This window comes from Leguminivora glycinivorella, chromosome 8, assembly GCF_023078275.1.
Source record: "Leguminivora glycinivorella isolate SPB_JAAS2020 chromosome 8, LegGlyc_1.1, whole genome shotgun sequence".
Taxonomy (NCBI): domain Eukaryota; kingdom Metazoa; phylum Arthropoda; class Insecta; order Lepidoptera; family Tortricidae; genus Leguminivora; species Leguminivora glycinivorella.
In genome coordinates, this window is record NC_062978.1 from 14,182,013 (window position 1) to 14,201,406 (window position 19,394).

Genomic DNA, 19,394 nt, shown 5'->3' on the forward strand with positions numbered 1-19,394 from the left:
TCATGTATATAACCAGCCGCAGTGAATGACGCTCTTTAACTTACTGAACTATTGCTACATATTCGCACAATCTCTAATAGAAATTGGTAAAATTGTTTTTTGTTTGCAAACTGTTCGTCACATAATAATTATATTATCTTTTTCTCTAAATTTTTTTATAGAAAAGAGCCAGGTTTTTGGAGCGACCATGAAATTCTTCTAAACTGTATGTATAATTCATCAAACCATTTGGCAGTAGGTAGTGTAAACTGCTTTCTAACTCACATCTTGTGCGGCCAATTTCATAGTCATCCAAATCCTTTGCAGATAGATTGGTCACAATTAAAACCCGTTGTTGTTATACCTCTCATCTTGGCATTAAAATTACATAATTATAATTTATTTTGCCTCCAATTCTCAGAAGTGACGCGATAGATTGACATATGACATATGATATAAAAATTGACCTTTTTTTCAAAGCAAAATAACAAATTGACCTTTTTTATCATTACTTACTAACTTGTTTCCATTAGCAACGTAAGAAAGTTTCCACAAAACTCCGAATTAGTACACGTATGTTTAGTATACAGACGGCACTCTTATCATCTAGGCTTTGAGGAAAAATGACGATTAGATACTAATAATTGACTACTTACTGACTAATTTAAAAGAGCAGGTATTATTGTGTACTGTAAAAGTTTATTATATTATATTTATCACTATCCAAAAAGAATCGATAGATCTAGTTTTTTTTTAAGTAAATAGGGACAGAATGGCGTTTTCTTGTTTCTTTAATACATACGTTTTTAAGCGACGTATTTGCATTTTGTTCCAATTTCTTCCAAATATACTAATCTATAAAGCCGTATATACGATTTTTTTGATAGTATGCGTTCTTTTAGACTAGCAGTACAGTCGAAAATCTGGAAAACTCACTAGGATACTAATTAAAAAGGCCGAATAACTACGATACTGCCTTTAACTTAGAATCTCGAGTGCTAGATGGGCATTGTTGCTAAGCAATAAGATAGTATGTGATTATATACGGCGTTATAGCCTAGTTTAAGAGAAAATCCTAGATTAGAACACCGTATAAAGCATGTTTTACCGCTTTCTTGACTAGTAATATCTACCATTTTTGAAGCTTAATACTATGCAAAAAGGCTTTTATCGAATTAAAAAAAAACCAGTCGCTGCACAAACACACAAATAATGTCTAAAATAAGTAAACACTTATACCTACTATATACAAAAAGAAATAATGAAAAAAGTTAATCCGTTTTGTAGAAATTCAAAAAAGAATCGGATCGGTGAACTGGTTACGATTCGGGGATCTCTTCGGAGAAACCGAGGGTTTTGCCTGTGCAATTGCGGACGAAGTTATGATGACGAACAACTACCGGAAATATATCCTGAAGGACGGTACGGTCGACATTTGTCGGGCATGCCGCCGTCCCGGAGAGTCACTCAGGCATATCATTTCCGGTTGTTCTCATCTAGCTAACGGCGAGTACTTGCACAGACATAATCTCGTAGCCAGGATTATTCACCAGCAACTTGCTCTTCAATACGGCCTTGTGGACCGCGAAGTAGCGTACTACAAGTACTTACCTGCGCCAGTTCTCGAAAATGGTCGTGCCACGCTCTATTGGGATCGATCTATTATCACTGACAGGACTATTGTAGCCAATAAGCCTGACATTGTGATAATAGATCGACCGCAACGCCGGGCAGTGCTCGTTGACATCACCATCCCCCATGATGAGAATCTCGTGAAATCCGAGAAGGACAAGTCCAGTAAGTACCTAGACTTGGCTCACGAGATAACCGCCATGTGGGATGTTGAATCAACGATCATTGTTCCGATAGTCGTTTCAGCGAACGGTCTCATAGCGAAGAGTCTCGACCAACATCTTAAGAGACTCTCGCTAGGTGGCTGGATCAAGGGCCGGATGCAGAAGGCAGTGATCTTGGACACAGCGCGGATAGTTCGACGGTTCCTCTCTCTGCAGCCCTAACCACCGGCAGCTTGGGCCCTGCCCCGCTGCTGGCGGCACCCTAGGTTAGGTTTTTTATAATATGTTTATATTTTTTTATTGTTTTGTAAGTGGTTTTGTATTTTACTTTTAAGATAAGATAAGATAAGATAAGATAAGATGCTTTATTTGTTAACATGAGTAAATTAAAATTATGATGTTGTATACAGGGTAATAGTCCTTCATGATATGCCTCTCGGCGTACAAATGCTTATTCTACTTATAATACATCTATAACTCTATATAGTACCTATACAGCAGTCAAGCTTTTACGCATGCCTTAAAATTAATTTACAAATATAATATAAATTATACATTTGACATCATTTACATTTGAAAATCATTTACATTATAATATCATTTCTTTAATAATAAATTCTTTAAATGTCGCTTGAATAAATTAATACTACTATCCCTAATTTCCTTTGGTATCTTATTATATATTCTAGGTGCTGTACCAAGTATGCTTTTCCTCAACAAGGCAGTATTAGCAAGTTGATTATGAATTCTGCTGTTATCTCGTTCTCTTAAAGAGGCACACACCGAGTTTTGCCTCTGAAATATGTCAGGGTTATTTTTGACAAATAAAGCTACTTCGTAGATATAAATGGAGGGAAATGTCAAAATATTATATTTTGTAAAATACGGTCTACTACTATCTAGCGTTTTCAGTCCAAACATTGCTCTAATACATCTCTTTTGAGATTTCAGAACACATTCTCGGTCGGTACTATTCCCCCAAAAGATAACCCCATACCTCAAAACAGATTTTATATTCGTATTATAAATAGCCTAGCCTAAGATTTGAAAGAAATAAAGAGGAATCATAATCATAATCATAATCATAATCATAATCATAATCATAATCATAATCATAATCATAATCATAATCATAATCATAATCATAATCATAATCATAATCATAATCATAATCATATTCATAATCATATTCATATTCATACATTGATCATACATTGTCATGGTTTCATACATTCATAGTACTTAGGTATTAAATAAACAATAATAATTAGTATAAGTAGTATGTCAGAGATGTGTACAGTAAAATTTAAAAATAAAATTTAAAAATAAAATTAGTTATCATTTTAATAGCTTCGATTTCCGCTGTATAAATTGTAATTCAATTTTATACCTAATTTAAATTCAAAAAGTTTATAGTAGTTTCAAATTAATGCATGCACGCCGTATATATGTTTGGTGCTGCAGAAATCCGAACCAAATGGGTCGTGGTAATCCACATACACAAGGACGTATTCTGATTATAACGATATGATTATGATATGATTTGATGTAGATTTACACACACACACATACACTATACAAACACAATATATACACACTCACGCAAACAGACACACACGCTTACACACTTTAGATGTCGCATGAGGATTTATTTATCCTGTTTAAATGGTATAGATTTAAAGCTCATTTGATAAGAATCTATACATTGTAAAAGGAAATCATTTTAATGTTAAACATGATTTGCACTCCAAATCCCAAAAGTACAAACTACGCCTAATTTAACCATACCTGCCTATGCCTAAATTAACTATTGGCTAGCCCATCATCAATACTTAACTATTCTAAGTACTTATTCAATGCATTATTATAAAGCAAAGTTTTAAAAAATCGGTTCCAGTAGACAACCCAACTAAAAGTAATGCCTCGGCATTATTTCCATTGAAAGTGCACTACAAAATTGAAATGCATCCAACCGAAGTACTGGGTTTCATTACCACTTCATTGGTTCAAATATACCAGGGTATTGCATAAATTGGAATTCTTATTATAAGGGAATGCACTCGGTCGGATCGTGATTGTATTGAGTCAATCCGCCTTCGTAGCAAAGTGAAATTATTGTAGTGTTAAAAAAGTTTTCATTCACACTTTACTATATGCTGATACGAGTAAAATAAACGAAAATTGTATTATGAAAGAGAAAAGAGTTGAATTGAAATGGATACGGTTTCATATTTTTAAAGTTCTTAAGAAATGAAATAAAAAAACTATAATTAAAATTCATCAAATTGTGAAAAATTATTTTCCTTAAGCTGAAAGGGAAAACGGGGACTGCACCATTTAAGCAATTCAATACAATACTTTTTATTAAGCAAATATGTAATTGAGACCAAAAAAATTTTTTTTTTTTATTTATCTTAAATATTTTACTGCTCTTTGTAACCTTTGTTGAGATCAACCCCTTATGGGTGCGCCAAAGTTCATATAAAATTGTTATATAGATTATTGGTAGTCCGAAAATGTTTCTCATACAATTTTACATTATAACGATCATTATTTATAACAATTTTATGTTAATAACTATCGTAACTTCGAATGACTTATGTTCATAACGTCATTCATCATAAATACGTTTTATACTAATGTTTATGTTTATATACTTATTGATCATAACGATTGCGAGTAATATAATTTATCGTTATATTATTGTTAACAGAACAGACATCACATGTGACAGTCCAGTTAGGTGCGACGACGAGCGTAGCGAGGAGGAGCGTGTTAGGTTGACCGTGAGCGAACCAGAAACGAATTTTTAATGTAAATTGTATATGTCACTGTAAAAGCTTCAAGCGCGCTTCTATAAATGGCACAAGGTTTTCATAGAACTTCCCCAAAACTTTTTAAATAATTTTATGATGAATGATTTTCTTAAACACAAAATTATGAATGTTATTAAATATTTGTATAGAATTTATGATTAAAAATTTTCGACTAAATGATTATTATGAACAGTGATTATTAGTACTATTGATAATAATGAAACAAAATTATGATAAGTAAAATTATGAGAAATGATCATTCGGAGCACAAATCGGTATAAACAATAATTTTATATGAGCCAATATGGACCCTCTTCTTATCTTTTTTTAAATAAATTAAAACGGTTCTCAACTTTTTCTTTCAATTACATGTACCATCCATCTTTCCTGATATGAACACGTATTACAAGCCCTACTCTTATCTTGGGCGGGACACTCTGTAGTGGATACTGAATTTTCATCGACTTTCCCAGGATTAGACCCAAATAGATCCCTTTGTCGGATCTCTAGCAACCGATACCTACTTATGTATTTATATCCTCTTATGGTCGCTGCATGTGTTGAATCAAACGAAAAGCAAACTTTATGATTAACTTACCTACGTAACAACCATAACATTAGTTTTATTTTCTTTAGTAAAAATTTCGTCTGTCGATTAAGTTTTGTATCAAATCGACAAAAATGTAGCTAACTAGGATAATGGTATTGTAGAGATTCACACGTAAAATAAGGTAGGTATACCTAATGTGTTAACATTGCCTTATCATACTAATTGCCTGCCTTAAAGACCTAACTGCCCAGCGTTGGTCTTGACTGGCTTTGTTTCAGGGCCGTGTGCTTGTGTGCCACTATTTGTACGTTAAAGTAAATTTTAATTTGAAAAAACGGCCTGATTATGTTTCTAATTCGGAAACCACATGCATGAGGCACAGAGTTCGCAATAAGGTCTACTAGACGTGTAATGCGCACATATAATGGTGCCCGCTGCGGTTGTTTTTCAATTTGTCTGCGGGGCGCAGTGCTGGCTTAGCCAAGCTGCGATAGAGGAATCTGATAGGGGAACAATCGGGAACAAATTACAAATGTGCCTAACTCTAACCATAAATGCCTACCGAGCAAACATTTTCACGGCTGTAGATATGACGTATAGTCGTGTAATCAAATACTCTACGACGAATAATTAGCAATTTTGTAATTATTTATGTACAATTAATACAATTACCTATACACCCACTTAGCAAGTACATACATACATACAATCACGCCTGTATCCCATAAAGGGGTAGGCAGAACACATGAAACTACTAAAGCTTCAGTACATTATTGCTTAGCAAGTACATTTTTAAAAGTACCTAGTTATATAATGAATTCCTGTATTAAGTACAAAAGGCGAACTTAATGCCATTAGGCATTCTCTACCAGAAATAATAAAGATTAAATTAGATTTTCAGTAATATTTTCCGTGTGGTGGGTTAAGAATTTCACCACCCCCTTTCTTCCCGTGGGTGTCGTAGAAGTCGACTGTGGGATATGGGTTAAATTGTGGCGTAGGCGAGAGGCTGGCAACCTGTCACTGCAATGTCACAATTTGGATTTCTTTCAACCCCTTTTTGCCAAGAGTGGCACTGAAACTTAGTAGTTCATGTGCTCTGCCTACCCCTTTATGGGATACAGGCGCGATTATATGTATGTATGTAAAGATTATTTATATATTCCATCACAGCACAATCTCATATTATATTACCTCACAGGGAAGCCGAGAGTGCCTTAATAGCTAGTAAGTAGCTATGCGATAAAATTAATTCTACGAATCTGACATCATGCGAAAAGCACTTCATACGCCAATTGAATATTATAATACTTTTACCAAACAATATTTCTACCAAGTAACATATGCAGTACAAAATTCTATTCGTACCTCTTAGTAAACAGGAAGAAAACGAAGGAGCTTCACACAAAGTTTACTTTCTCTAAATTCTAATATAAACACTGATGGATATTTCATAATTACGACATGGATAACTAAAAAAAAATTATCCCCATACAAACATACATCCCCTTTTCAATCCGTTTTCATTACGAAAATATAAAAAAATGGAATGACTTTTCTTTCATTTTTGTTCAGTTTAATTTTACTAATTCGACTTAAAATCTTATCCCCATTCAAACTTTCATCCCCCTTTTAACCCCTTAGAGTTGGAACTTTCAAAATAGAACTTTCAATAAAAAACCGCCTTATTTTGGGGTTCTGGTGATAAATATTTCAAATGTTGGATTATGTTATCAATTCGTCTGTATATTTTTTAATGTTTGTTATTCGATATCTCCGTCATTTCTGAACCAATTTTGAAATTTGGATGATTCTGAAGTACTTACAGATGAGAATGATTATCACAACGGAACTCTAACCAGGGGCGGCTCACTCTTCATCAGCAGTTCCACTGCACCAAATATCACTGTTCTGGACGTAAGTGCATGCTGTTCTTATAAAAATACCAAAGTCACTATAAGTGTGCCGTTCAGATTTGAGGAGTTCCGTTCTGACCATCATTAGCAGTTCCACTGCACCAAATGTCACTGTTCTGGACGTAAGTGCATGATGTTCTTATAAAAATACCAAAGTCACTATAAGTGTGCCGTTCAGATTTGAGGAGTTCCATTCTGACCATCATCAGGAGTTCCACTGCACCAAATGTCACTGTTCCGTCGGTAAATACATGCTGTTCCTTTAAAAACACAAAAATCACCATATGTATGCCTTTCAGATTTGAGGAGTTCCCTCGATTTCTCCAGGATCCCACCACCAGAACTGGGTTCTGAGAAAAATGGGACCAATCTGTATGCATATACATTCAATCAAAAAAAAAATTTTCAAAATCGGTCCAGTAACGACGGAGATATCGAGGAACAAACATTTAAAAAAAAATACAGACGTATTGAGATCCCCTTCCTTTGAGATTTGGAAGGCGGTTAAAAACAATAATCATGTATACTCACAGTAAGTTCTATAAAGACAAAGACTAAGTTTACCAAAAACAATTTATAAGGTTCCAAGTAGCCTATTCCGGTGAACAGGACCATGAGAGACTAGCAACATCTACGACATAAGAAATACTCGATGGATGTACCTATTTCTGATCAATCAATAAGTTGGGCAACTACATATAAGCTAGCAGCAAACTTAAGTTATAAATAATTACATTTTTTATTAGCGATCGCAAGTGGCCTTATTGGCTCAAACGTTGTCTATTGTTGTTGCAAATAATTGGATGTAACGATATTTATGTTTCTTTTAGGTAGTTTTAGTAGGGGAGAGCGAGGAAGGAAGAATATAATGCACGTATCCATATCTTAAAATTCTACGTAATTAAATTTTGCTAATTTTCTAACAAAATAAATAAATCCAATTCTTGAAGTGTGGTAACTCATTGTGACGTCATGGCATGTCGTTAGTTGTAGGTGTCTTATCAGTTATCAAGGTGTTTATTATTGTGACAGGTAACATGTCAGAATGCATTTTATTCATAAAATGTCAGTCTACAAAACAAAAAGGTGAGTTTATACTACAAAACTAGGTTCGAACTATTTCCTCTTAACAACCTAGGGGTAACCATGTTGTGACCAAAATAACAGGATTCAGGAAAACAATGATATTAATGATTATTAACTAGTTTAACAACACGCGACCTAACATAGTGTTTTAGCAACAGGAAAACTAGTTTGAAAAACATGTTTTGTTTTACGTTCATTGAAACACCCTGTATACTGAAATATATTGAAACACACCCATATTAGCAGTAAAAAACCGGCCAAGAGCGTGTCGGGCCACGCTCAGTGTAGGGTTCCGTAGTTTTTCGTATTTTTCTCAAAAACTACTGAACCTATCAAGTTCAAAACAATTTTCCTAGAAAGTCTTTATAAAGTTCTACTTTTGTGATTTTTTTCATATTTTTTAAACATATGGTTCAAAAGTTAGAGGGGGGGGACGCACTTTTTTTTCCTTTAGGAGCGATTATTTCCGAAGATATTAATATTATCAAAAAACGATCTTAGTAAACCCTTATTCATTTTTAAATACCTATCCAACAATATATCACACGTTTGGGTTGAAATGAAAAAAGCCCCCACTTTACATGTAGGGGGGGTACCCTAATAAAACATTTTTTTTTTCATTTTTTATTTTTGCACTTTGTTGGCGTGATTGATATACATATTGGTACCAAATTTCAGCTTTCTAGTGCTTACGGTTACTGAGATTATCCGCGGACGGACGGACGGACGGACGGACGGACGGACGGACGGACGGACGGACGGACGGACGGACGGACGGACGGACGGACGGACAGACGGACAGACAGACATGGCGAAACTATAAGGGTTCCTAGTTGGCTACGGAACCCTAAAAAGGCACGAAACTCTTTTAATTTGGTGACTAAAAATGTTTTTTTTAGAATACCTTATAAATTATATACTATTTTACCAATAAGGTCAGTGCGGGCAAGACCGGCATACTTTATTTGAAATAAAGTTGAGTGGATAAACCAGACTATTAAAGTAGTCTAGAGTAATTTTATATTCTACACAGCTTTTATAATACTGTGGTGAATTAAAGTAAACTTATGTGATAAAAATCACTTTTTTTAAGGCTCGGCGGGTTGACCGTCCCCACGCGCTGAGTACGGAAAGACCGTCTAGTGCTCGTTGTCGCGTAATTTCATATGCAAATAAGTATCAAAACCATGTTCATTGTTATATTCTGTAATAACAGGGAGTAATGTGATAGATATTAAAACAAATAACGTTGATATTTTCAACATATCAGCATTTTTCTATTTATAAGGCAAGACCGTCATATGTCCCGTAAATGAGGTTGATAACCTTCTTTTTTCAGGTCCAGACAAAAGCAAAGCCGAAACTTATAATTAAAATTAACCTAATGTAAAATACCCTATAATGGACGGTGATGCCATTATGGACAAAAAAACACAAATCCTTAAAAATAAGTATCTAAAATTAGTTTCTAAAAACTGACGGCAATGTACCATAAACTAGAGTTGTAGAGCTGTTTCATTTTGAAGTTTCAATTAATTCGGTTATTTCTGAAGGATTTGGCGACAAGATAAAATTCACCAGTTTACTGAAAAAAATATCAAGACGAATTCTTAGTAATGTTGCTAAGAGAGTTGATTTCATGTATAAAATAATAAAAAAATAATACTCGGTGTAAACTTGAATGAGTTTTACTTACTGCATTAAGCATGAGATAATTAAGGTATACATACTAGTTTACATACTAGTTTACATATTAGTTTACATATTAGTTTACTAGGTATACATACTAGTAGTAAAACATACTAGTTTGTTGGTCCAAAGATATAAAGAAATAGCGTTATTTTGCGAGTGTCCATTACTGGAACCGAAAAACTGCGTACCTCCTATGATGGACAAGGAACAATTTACAAAACCAAAATTTACAAGAAACATTAATTCGCTTTCCATCAGGCGGGCCGTATACCTGTTTGCCACCGACGTGGTATTAAAAAAAAAAAAACAATCCTATGTCAAAATAACCCAAACTAATTTTATTTATGGTATATACAATTGACTCATTGAGTATCAGTTGGCTTTAAAAGTAAAATTTTAAACTTATTTCACTGTCCATAATGGGGGATCCATTACTGGAGAATTGCCGTCCATAACTGGAGAAAAAATACCTAGTTTTAATTTGTTAACTATGAAGAAACCAATAGGAGTATCTATTCTGCAATACGCTTGAAATGTAAAAGAAGGATAGGACATTCAAGATTTAACACGCTTAGCGGTAGAATTTTTACATTTATCAGTGAAATATCAAGAACAGGCGAAAAATTTTCTTGCACTGTCCATGATTGGGTCTGTTACCTTACAACACCCGTTTAAACTCGACTTATTTCCCTTAAAGCCTAAAAAAGGTGCCTTACTCTCTTATATGCCGGCCTTTCCGGCTAGGCACAATTTCGAAGTTACATATTTCAGGACATAAAACAAATACTACTTAATTGTACTAGACAGGAAGAACGATTATTAAATTAACACGTTACATACATAATGCAAAAATATTCCAACTGCTTCTATTTTATATTTTTATTTTTTGCGTAACCTTGTTGAACTCGATGGTCGAGTTCGAAACACTAATCAAGTTTTTTGCTAACTAGTGTTCGTCCTAGGAATATCTATTGAAAACCAATGGATTTGAGGATGAAAAACTGGTCTTCAGAGGTGTAAGAAGTGATAGATATATAAATACAAAAGTTATATTCAGTAGACGGTATTTCTGGGTAGACGGTCTTCCCGACACTGACCTTAACCATATCTCTGTGGCAGTGTGGCACAAAACCATAAAGTCTGGCAGGATATCATTGTAAATATAAAATAATTATTATAACTTTTTTATTTCCATTAACTCATACATTTTTTGGTGCAGAAGTAATTTAATATTGTTCGGTTGTATTTGTGTTTGAGCTATGCATCCCACTTGGGTGAAGGTAAAGTAATTGGAATTAGACTACATTCGATTTTTTCTCGCATTGGTTTCAAAATTCCGATGAACGAAAACAAACAACAAACATATACATTAATTTCCATTAGAAATAAAACTCAACTCTTCTTCTCTACACGTCCTTATTTTATAAGTCATAGTCGCCCACCGCGTCTCTCGGTGTGTGTGTTCACGATAAACTCAAAAACTACTGAATGAATTGTCATGCGGTTTTCAGCAATGAATAAAGTGATTCTTGTTGAAGGTTTTGGGTATATAATGTGTTGAGATTTTGTTTGAATTGGTTGAAATATTACAATATTTGCTAATCGAGTCGGACAAAATTCCGCTGACTGAGAGCTTTAATCGAAAACGCTGCCCAAACCGTTTGAGCTATATCAAAACAATGTATAACGAAATTGTGTCTCTCTCACAGATCTACAAAAAAATGCGCGATGGCATATATCTATCTTTGACGGATAATTTACTATGGCCATTTTTATGATAACCTCCTATACTAGTCCCATATACTAGACAAACAGAAACACACACTTTCCCATTTATAATGTTAAGTAGGACTAGTATGGATATATAAACGATGTATTAGGGGAAGCCCCGAAAGTTGTAAGTTCGTCTGTTGCACTTCAGGCGGAGTCAACATTTACTTTTTTACCACTGCTGTGAGGAAATAAAAGGTAAAACCCTTTCTTATCTTTTGTCTAACCTGCCTGTCTAACTTGCCTGTAATATTCTAATAACTAACATTTTAAACTGAAACAGGCCCCGTAGCCGAATGGCATTTCTCCGACGCCAAACGAAAACGAAACGTAGTCCGGCTCTGTCGCGCCAATACGCAAGAGCGATAGGGATAGATATCTACTAGCGTTTCGTTTCGTGAGCGTTTGTGCCATTCGGCTACGCACCCTGATACCATACCCTAAAAAAAAGCGATCAGGCCCACTGGTGGTATTCCCTACATCAACTAATACTTTATTACAGCATGTTCCTTCCTACAATAGAAAATTCTCATCTCATTTTAATGTACGTCAAGTGTAAAAATATGGGTGCGTACAACTTATCAAAAATATGTACCATAGCACTTTATGTCGGCGGAATAAGGTCTCGGTACATATTTTTGAGCGGATAAAATCGATACGTATTTTTGCACATGACTGTACATTATCATTTTAATGGCCTTAGGTTTTTAACGTATATCGTGATAAGTACCTAAATTTCGCTGTCGTATCATCTCTAATAAAATAACCGAATAGTCTATTCTAACCGACCACACCTGGTGCGACAGAGTGCTTGTAAAATCCTGGGGTTGTTTCTAAACAACGTCTATTCAGGAGACATCAAAAAACATTTACGTACTAAATATCGGAAAGATCGGCGGCGTCATAAAAACTCACATTGAAACTTTTCCCGCGTTGACAGATGTTACGGTATTAGGGAACGATTTTTCTTTATGGTATCATTTAAATAAAGAACCACTAAAAGCCTACAATGCGACGAAAAATCTTGATATCGAATATTTGGCGTTGTTGAATATTAAACTTTGGAGTCATGAAACAAGATCGATTCTACAATTTCGTATTTTCTTGACGTAGCAGTTTTCAAAGATTGTTTCAGAAATGGCAGTTTTCAATCACTTGAAATTCGAAATTATTCTAATTCCTAATAAAGTTAACTATAATATTTGCGTATTGGATTTTTACAGACATTTTTTGGTTTCGATTTCTAAGCTATTAATACAGCCATATTAAATTACAACTTGAATGTTTTCACTGTCATTAACTCATCATCATCATCATCATCATCATCATGTCAGCCCTTTATCGCCCACTGCTGAGCATAGGCCTCTCTACTAGTACGCCATGTATCCCGGTCCTGAGCTAGTCTCATCCAGTTGTGACCCGCAACCTTGCGGATGTCGTCCACCCAACGAGCTAACGGATGCAACTCATAGTACTAAATAACTATCAATCAAATTCCATTTTAATATTTTTTATCCCTTTACAATATCACGTTATGTATTGAATAAAATAAAGTCCGTAACAGGTTCTGTGAAAATATATGAGTCGAAGTCATAGATATCATGAGATTCATAGACAACAAAAAGGCTTTATTTACATACCTAAGTATGTTTTCTTTATGGTATCATTTTATATACTTTGGCAAGAGTTAGTTATCGTAGAGAGTTAGATCACCCTAAAAAGAGGGCGACTATAAATAAATAAATAAATAAATAAATATTATAGGACATTTTTACACAGATTGACTGAGGCCCACGGTAAGCTCAAGAAGGCTTGTGTTGTGGGTACTCAGACAACGATATATATAATATATAAATACTTATATACGTAGAAAACATCCATGACTCAGGAACAAATATCTGTGCTCATCACACAAATAAATGCCCTTACCGGGATTCGAACCCGGGACCGCGGCGTAGCAGGCAGGGTCACTACCGACTGCGCCAGACCGGTCGTCAAACTAATACTACTATAGTTTTTTTTTATGTTTTTTTTACTCTACCGTTACTAACCAAACTTTTTTGTCAGATGTTTGAATAAGTCATGATAATATCGCCATACCTATTGCAATTCCTTTAAAAGGAAATAGAAAAGATTTCCACTTTTTGTCACAACCACCTACCGGGCCTTTTTCCATAGCCAAGCTTATAAAGCCAAAGTCTATCTATAGTAATATGTAAGTGCCTATTTAGACATTTATATTATATTTATGGATAAATATAAAGATTGAATTGTCTTTCACAGAATAATAAGCAGGCCAGTTGCAGCCGGCTTTATTTATTCATAACATTTTTAGCATACCGCAATAACATTCCAAACAAAGAGGCAAGAGGAGAAATTTAAATGCCTCTACAACTTGTAGACTTTTATAATTTTCCTACGAGTTCTTTTGAAATTAAATTCCGCGTACCTGGAAACGTGTAGGTATGGACGATTGTTTGTTGTGTAAGTTACGTATTTTGGGATGGGGTCTTTCCGAGAACCTGATTATGTTCTAAACAGTATGAAAAACGCGTTTGAATTTCACAGGCGAATTCTATTTAATAATAACCTTGAAAATTATCGAACTGTGACCAAAATTGCAAAATCACATTTTTTACTTTTTTTAATATACATACTGCCGATTTAAATGATTACGACATTTACACATCAGTAAATCTTCTTCAAGATCATGGGTACAACGCCGTCCTCGAAACTTCCCGCTCAGATAAGTTTTAGAAACTGGTTATAGGCGATTACGACCCGTTTACAAAATTTTTATCACATTAAAATTTGATGGAACATTGGTAATCATGATTGTCGTTATTAAGTATTGAAGATACTTTTTTGTTTCGTCATTTCTAACTTCTATTGCGTTGTGATAGATAGATGACAAAGAAGTATACTTCATGCAAGATAACAACAGAAAATATGACTTGCCTAGTACCAGGCCTGCCTGAATCCCGTATACCTACCAAAAGCGTCGTATTGTGTTGCATACCGCGTCAAAATAATCAAAGGAAAAAAATGTCAACAAAGGTTTGGCAAATTAAATGACCTGCCCCATAGAAAAAATCCCGTATTTTTTTGTAATTATTCCTAATCAAAACTCGGTATCGAATGTCATACGTATTACACACTTGGTTCCGTTCAGTTACACCTTCTTTTTTTTCGATATTAGGATAAAAAGGTATATTTTGTGGTTGTATTTTGATTTAAATATCGGTAGACCGAGCGGTCTCAGATTGGAAGGCGGGCGGGTGGAAAGCAACGAAAGAAGCTCTATACAGGCAGATGTTGAATTTTTCCTGTTTTGGAGGCATTATTTTTGCCACAACGGGTAAAAATCATTGATCAAAATCAAAAATCACCGAGTTTTTACCTTTGTTTGTGTAAATTATTATAAGTCTAGTAATATCCAATTTATCGGGTAGCCATTATTTATTTAGAAAATCTTTTTAATAGTGTACCTCAAGGAAATAATGTAACAAAGATGTACTGAGTTTAGTATAGTTTCTCGCCACATGATCAATTATGAGTGCAAATCGTATGAGTTTAAATCATAACAACATAATTATATTATATCTGTATAAGTACTTCAAACCTCCTCATTTTTTTTAGAACAAAACGTCTATTTTGAGAACTGACATATCCGATCTATATCCAATTTAGAGCTAATGATGGACGTATCTTAAAGTTCGAATTGAGCTCGTGTGCGCAAATATTCAGCGCACACAAGGTTTAATCCGGACACATTCTGTTGAAAATGTGTAAACATCGTGTCGCTTCACATATTTGCGACTGTTTGTGTAATCGGGACGAACGGTATTGCAAACAATTATTATAGCTTTTGTTTTGACATCTCTTTATAAAAGGGCCTTCTAACAGGGATCAAAGAAGCACTTTTTTGCTCTTAGCATGAATCGTATTGGAACCATTCTGTTCTATGAGACTTTTTTAACTTTTCTTGTACGTACAATGTAGAATAAATGTATTTTATTTTAACTTAATTCTAATCAATCTACTGGTTGTTTAATTAAAGCTGATACTGAAACTTGTTGATTTTTTTTAAAATATCAAATAATTACAATACATAATTGCCACTAACAAACTGCCTGGTTCTAAATTTAATTGATACTTTTATAGAAATGCTATTGATACGATATGGATCGAATAATATTGACGTTACTTCTAACAAAAATGTGAATAGGGTCGAAAGTGGTGTCTGTCAAAACACCCGGAGACAGCCTGTATAAGTGTATAGGGTAATGCTTGTGGGATCGGGAAAGGTCCGCTGGCTAAACGCGTTAGTTCGCGTTATTCAATATCCGATATGACGCTCCCGCGGGTCCCGCTGCATCAGCTTTTTACCTCTCCACTCGGTAATGGAATCACGATGTACGCGAAAATGTATTTTGTTAAAGTGTGATGAATATGCCTTGTTATTCAACAGGGTCAGACCCTCCGCACTGGGCTACAAATTTATTACAATCACGTTACAATGATCATGTTATATTAATGAAGATTTACTTTATGACGCAAGATTGGACGTTGAAGGTGTTGTTTATCACTACCCCAATGTTCTTTTGTTATAGGTACATAATAGCATGTGTTCGTTTATAAACTGTTACAAAATGAATATGGGTTTCATAGTAAATAGGTTAGCATTGAAAAACCGCTGGTAAGAAGCAAATTAATACTATTATTAAACGAACGTGACACCTAAAACTAAAAAGATTTTATAACTTAGACAATAAAAGTTTCCAACACACGTTCAGATAGCATTAAATAAGAAAAAGAAACGGGCCAATAACTCAAACTAAAAGACGGGGAACTTCGTGAAACAATAACCTCGCCCATAATTCATGTTTTCATTTCGTTGTGTCGAATATTGCTTTAGTTTACTTCCAGAGTTCGTAATGAGCAACGTGTGTTGTCTGCTGGGTAGTGTTACTGCGTTCTGTCATATAAAGTTATCATTACTCCGTTTATATGCGAAATAAAAATGGCATATATTCATGAAATAAGGCATTTTGTCACTGCTCATGGGAGACTATGGTCCGCTATGACAACTAATCCCAAGATTTGCCGTGGTCATGAAATAAGGATATGTGAGTAAGTTAGGCATACGAAGAAGTTTGACTGTTGGGCCTGTTTAAACAGTGACGAGTACTTAGATATTTAGCACTAAATTCGAGGAGCATCAATTGTGACAATGAGTAATAATTTTTAAGAAAAAAAAACCGTCGCCTTTCGGGTTCTGGTGAAAGCTACTTGCGAATGTTGGATTATGTAGAAATGTGTAAGTATTTTTTTTAAACTGCTTTTAATGCTTTAATTATTAGATGGCAACACAAATGAATATACGTATAACGTTAAGGTTTGAGGAGTTTCCTCAATTCCTCATGAATCCGATTATATTATAAGAAATCGAAGCTTGACAAACTTTGACTTGAAAACTCAATATGCTTAACAAACATAACTAAATAAATGTCACTGGTCTGAACTTAAATGCATGCTTTTCTTACAAAAGTACCAAAATCACTATGAATGTGCCGTTCAGATTTGAGGAGTTCAGTTCTGACTATCATCACCAGTTCCACTGCACCAAATGTCACTGTTCTGGGCGTAAGTGCATGCTGTTCTTATAAAAATACCAAAGTCACTATAAGCGTGCCGTTCAGATTTGAGGAGTTCGGTTCCGACCATCATCAGCAGTTCCACTGTACCAAATGTCACTGTTCTAGACGTAAGCGCATGCTGTTCTTATAAAAATGGCAAAGTCACTATAAGCGTGCCGTTCAGATTTGAGTAGTTTGGTTCTGGCCATCATCAGCAGTTCCACTGCACCAAATGTCACTGTTCTGGACGAAAGTGCATGCTGTTCTTATAAAAATACCAAAGTCACTATAAGCGTGCCGTTCAGATTTGAAGAGTTCCGTTCTGGCCAGCATCAGCAGTTCCACTGCACCAAATGTCACTGTTCCGTACCTAAATGCATGCTGTTCCTTTAAAAACACAAAAATCACCATATGTATGCCTTTCAGATTCGAGGAGTTCCCTCGATTTCTCCAGGATCCCATCATCAGAACTGGGTTCTGAGAAAAATGGGACCAATCTGTATGCATATACATTCAATCAAAAAAAAAATTTCAAAATCGGTCCAGTAACGACGGAGATATCGAGGAACAAACATAAAAAATAAAAAAAAAACATACAGACGACTTGATAACCGTCCTTCTTGAGATATGAGGCGACGGTTAAAAAACCCGAACACACCTGCCACTATTGACCATACAAGTTTATTTTAAGAGAATTGGAATTTTAAGCCATGCAGATTTTTCATGTGGGTGGAAGGAAGAGGGTTTTAAGCTTCGACCACATAAATTTGAGATAGTTTATGTACTAAATCAAGTTTGTTATCACGTGAAACTAAATCAAAGTTGTTGTAAACAATATAAGTAGTTACCAAATTCGGTTCGAGCTTATTGGGTCCCCATACAATCTTCCACCCTCCCCTTAAAATATACGTATATGGTTCACAAAACGACATTCCTGTTACAATAGCTCCTAAGCAAATAAAAAAGCTGGAAAGCAACATATTTTACAACGCGTTTCGTTAACAATTTTGAAAATGAGAGTCATAAAATCGAGCAGCCACGTTGTAGGGGCTGACTTCCATATCGTACAATATGATTGTCGAATTCCGGTATCGATTACCGGGTGGCGTGCCATTGAGAATTATTGTTTACGCCCGGCCCGGGCATGGCAAAAAGTTGCTCCGAAAGATATCGACTTCGAGCAATTAAGATAAAACCCCGATGGTGGAATTACGTTGACATTATTTGCTGCAGGATGGCCATGTGCGTATTTTAGAATAATAAATAAATAATAATAATAAAATAGCCTTTATTTCAGACGTTTTGTTACATTTAATTTTGTTGTTAACATACATGTATATATTTTCTAATTTTGGTCTGTATGCCTTTTGCAGGCAAAGGCCTCCGCTAACTCTTTCCATTTGTCCCTGTCCTTTGTTATTGTAGTCCAGGAACTGCCTGCTGCACTCTTTATCTCATCTTCCCATCTTCTTCTTGGCCTGCCACGTTTCCTCTTTTTGTATCTAGTGAACCAGTACATTATCGCTTTAGACCACTTTTCTTTCCCTCTTATTGTGTGACCTGCCCATTGACATTTTAACTTTTTAATTGTTGTAGTAATATCTTTTGTTTTAGTACATTTCTTTATATCTATGTTTCTAACTTTATCGGATAACCGCTTTCCCATCATGCTTCTTTCCATAGCGTTTTGACATATTTCTAGCTTTTTGTAGTGGGATTTCTTTAGTGCCCATGTTTGGCAACCATAAGTTAGAACAGGAAGTATACAAGTATCGAACAATTTCCTTTTTATGGTCATACTCATTTCCTTATTTTTCATAACTTCTTTTAAGTTCCAATATTGCTTCCACCCGTTTCCAATACACCTGTCTAGTTCTTTCGTAGTCAAGTCGTGTGGCGATATAATATGGCCTAGGTATAAGTATTCATTTACATACTCGAGTATACTCGTATTTTAGAATAAAGGGTTCATAATATATGTCCCCTGTATAGCAACATTAAATTTGTAACATAATAATTAATTACATTTTAAATAAACTAAAACTATTACATTTAAAATAAGTATTTTCTACGATTTGGAGCCAAATTTTTAAATTAAGTTACCACTAAACAAAGAATTCATAAGTGTGTCGCTTAACTTCAAACTTGGG